The sequence below is a fragment of the Apis dorsata genome, unplaced genomic scaffold (assembly GCF_000469605.1).
Source record: "Apis dorsata unplaced genomic scaffold, Apis dorsata 1.3 scaffold_553, whole genome shotgun sequence".
Taxonomy (NCBI): Eukaryota; Metazoa; Arthropoda; class Insecta; order Hymenoptera; family Apidae; genus Apis; species Apis dorsata.
This window is the reverse complement of record NW_006263769.1, coordinates 36,813-40,985: the sequence shown is the minus strand read 5'-3', so window position 1 is coordinate 40,985 and position 4,173 is coordinate 36,813. Positions and strand designations below refer to the sequence as shown.

Here is a 4,173-nt window from a genome sequence, read left to right as displayed (position 1 = left end):
ATTTTATTAAAAAATAATTATAGAATGTATCATATAATTACATCATAAGAAACTCTTAATGATGAATATCGAAACATTTTCTTATCGAAAAAATATAATGAATATTAATATTTTGATAACGAATAATGGATAACAGTCTAATTCTAATAGAAATAAATCCATTTCTCGAAAGATTAAAAGCAAATATATTATTGGTTCGAAAAAATTACGTTTGACCAATCATCGCATGAGCACGCACACATAAGAAGCGATTGCTTTCGTAAACTCGCTATTTGTCAATGCAACGTTTAAGCACGGAACGATTCGAACTTTCTCTTCAATCGAAGTCTTGAAACGGTTATCATCGAAATGGACAATAACGAAGGGAGAAATCTGGGATACCGTTTATGCAGGATTCTTTCCAAGTCTTTTTTATTCAGTCCGCCATAAATACGGAAACACACGATTGTACTATCGGCGGGAACAATAAAAGTAGACCTCCCGTATAGGTTAAGTTTGGCCCGCTTACTATCGGGCCGCAAGTTACGATTAAAAGAGCGCGGCGCAGATCCGCCCAGGCCGTGTTTCGAATTCTCGGTTTCGAAGAATACGACAGGGGTGACAGAGGGGTCAGAAGGCCAACTCTTCTCGAGAACTAAACGTCGGAAGCTCAATTCTCCGAATCCCAACTCGGAAGACTTTCGCGGATTTATGCTTATCGTAAACATCATTGCAGACGAATCTCGTAGCAACTCGATTCAATGGATGAGAGATCCGTATGCTGATAACTCGAAACAAACAACGATACCACGCGAAGACATAAATACGAATCGAAGTAAATATGAGAACGAACGAGAGTGATTTGACTGCATGCGAGGTTAGGAAAAACTTTTACAAATATAAATAGTTCTATTTAAAAATAAAATTTAAAATTTGATGTTTTTTGTATAGAAAGATTTTCAAATTCAATTAAACATAATCATTATCTCTGATTTTATTCGAGTTTAAACGAAACTGATTAATTCTTATATTGGTTTATTTAGGTATTTTTTTATTTAAAATAAAATTTATATTTTTCTTAGAAGATCTTTTAATTGAATCATTGTTATCTATAAATAATTTGCAAAATTATCAAAATTGAAAATTAAATAATACCAGAATAACATTGTAAATATTTTAATGATAACTAATTTTAATGACAAAAGTTATAAAGAAAAGAAAAAGAAAGAAATAAATCACTCTATATTCAGAAAATTTGGAACAAAGGATTATCGTAAAATTAAAGGACTTCTTACGAATCATCATATAATTAAAACTTATATAGATTATAATCCAGGTTATAAGATCCAGGTTCAAGATTATTGCAAAGTAAAACTATGATCTGTTCTTTGAAAATCCTAATTCTTCAGTCTTTAAATAAAATTCTTTACTTATTAAACATCTTTGATAAGTTATAAGCAATTGAAATTTACCTTAAACTAAATTGAAACGAAATAAAAAGAGAGTGAGTAGTTCTGTCTCGTTTCATCTAACGTGAACATAAATTATTCATAACTAATATTTTTGTATATCAATTTTTGTGTTTATTTTGACTTTTAAAAATTTTTTAAAAATATTTAAAGATTTTTTAAAAATATTCCATGAATATATTAATAATAATAATAATATACATATTAATACATAATAATAGTGTACAATAATATTATTATGAAATTTTTACAGACTTAAACGAAATCGAAGTGCTTCTCATGATATACACGAGGAAGTAGCAATAAAGTTAACCATGTGGGAGGGTTTGAAGGGTGAATTGTTTAAAACTACCCTGTCGCGTGTGAGCCCTTGTTGTCGAGAATGAAAAGAGGTTATAGATATGAAGAGTTCTGGGGGATTTGTAGCCATCTCTACGGCATCTGTATTATAAGACCGATTGGAAGGGAGCGATGTATTTCGCGGAACATTGAGCCCCATGGATTTTAAAATATATCCGAAATCGAATCTCTCTCTGTGTAAGTGTTTGTAATTTAAAAATTTGAATTTTTCCCTCAATTTGTCGAGCTTCGATTAATCTTTTAAAATGATTAAAAAAAAAAAAACAATTTAAATGATTTAATGTAAAGAAAAAAATTTTATAAAATAAATCATATCGTGAAAGATTAATTAAATTGAAAAAGTTGAAAATAATTTATAGATTAAATATCGTTCAAATGAAAAAAATATTTAAAACAATTAATTATTTTGATTTTAATCCTTTCTTTATCATACGTTACACATAATATAATGTATATTTTGTTTAAGATAAATGCTTATCTTATTTATTTTCATTAGAGATACTTCTTCAGATTATTAGATAACGACAAATTATCACTAATCTTACATTGCAACAAAATTAGATTAAATTATAATTTACGTAGGTTAGATGCAATTATTTTTGATTATATTAAAAATTTCTTATATACCTGTGGTTATACGATGAATTTCCCTAGAACGATCAAGTTTTTCGTCAAATGTCTGTCGTTAAAGAATGATTCTTTCGAACAAAATTTAAAGAGGAATGTTTTTGATTCGGTGTATCAATTAAGATAGGAATTCTTATCTGTCGGTATGTGCGATCAGCACAACGAGAATGCGTAAAAGAAGGGAAGCACATAGAGGGATGGTACATAGAACGCACATAGGGGTTTGCACGCTGGAAGAAGTTTATGGGGGCTCCAAGTATATTTCCTGATTGAGCGGACTAATCCACGCAAAGGAGGTTTTATCGTCGAGGTATACGTAATCGAAGGGTCTTATATCTACACGAATGTCACGTGGAGAAGTATAATATCAGAATGTCATTCTAACCTTAAAAAGTTTTTTTGATATATATATAATATAATTTTATAATTTTCTTTTTATTAGATCTTCTTTCAATTTATGTTATAATATTTCAAATTTATAATTAAAAAAAAATCCAATAAAAAGAAAAGGAAAAAAGTGATTCCAAAATTTTTAAAATTGGTAGTATGTAAAATTCAATTTTCTTTTTTTTTTTTTTTTTTTTTGTTTAAAGGTAGAATAAAATTAATACATATTTATATTATAAATTTTTGTATTATTTACAGGAAAGAGAGATACAATTATCAACGATCCCGATTGTAAACTTTCGTCAAAGGCAACGAGGTTCCACACTCTCGACTTATGGCCGGTTAAAGTCAATTCGATAGCAGTTAACGAATTGTTGGGGGTGAATAGAAGGGGTTTGCGGTTAACGCGAGGGGTTGACAGGGGAACGCATAATACATTGTTACCCCATCCACCGGATTCAACTTCCCCTTCCACATGCAGTAATTTTCTCCGCGCGAAACTCGACATCGGAGTGAACTATCTCATAATTAAAATTACCGTACTATACGTACGCATCGAGAGATTTCAACACCCTAATACGTGTTGAATTTACATTATATTCGTCGCGGCTGTTATTTGTCGCTTAATTATCATTAATTATTATCGCCTGTCATGAACATTCATTTTTTTATTTCGAAAGATTAATTTTAATTTATTTTTTTTTTCAATTTATTTGTTTAATGATAAAATATTAGATTAAGTTAAAAAATTTATTGAAAAAGGGATTAAAAATTCTTCTTTTAAAATGATATTATTTATGGAATGATAACAATAAAATAAATATAATACTTTAATTTTTATATATTTTTTTACAATTCTTGATGAATGCAATACACTACAGATTGTTTATTACAAATAAAATTTTGATTAATAAGCATTTATAATATAGTTTAAAAATATATGATAATTAGTAATAATTAATCATAATATAAAAAGCGTATATGAGTCACATTTCATTTTATGAAAATAAAAATTAAAGAATATTTTTTTTTGCATGATAATTGTTTAAAACAAAAATTGTATATAAAATTCTTATTTAAATAATAATAAATTAATAATTAATCTAATTTAGCCTAAAAATAGCACTGTCTTCAAGTTATAGTATCTTTTATAATGAGATTTATATTGAAATATTATCTCAAGTATCGAGCAATTTCCGAAATTTGATATATAAGTGTTGCTTTTAAAATTGCTGTTTGTTAAATTTTCCCATTTCATGCGCGAAAGTGTTTAAGTGAGAAGAAAATGAGGGTGGTGGCAAATATCAGCTTTCTTCCCTTCAACTTTTGCCCGTCGATTTAAAACATTTGC

General features: G+C 28.2%; 1 long non-coding RNA gene across 1 annotated transcript; it reads left to right on the top strand.

Moving 5' to 3' along the window:
* The first annotated feature begins 203 nt into the window (after positions 1–203).
* On the top strand, positions 204–3,343 carry LOC102671957. Its single transcript, XR_422520.2, has 3 exons — positions 204–814; positions 2,878–2,976; positions 3,081–3,343. It is a non-coding gene; the product is annotated as an uncharacterized LOC102671957 (long non-coding RNA).
* Positions 3,344–4,173: the final 830 nt, after the last annotated feature.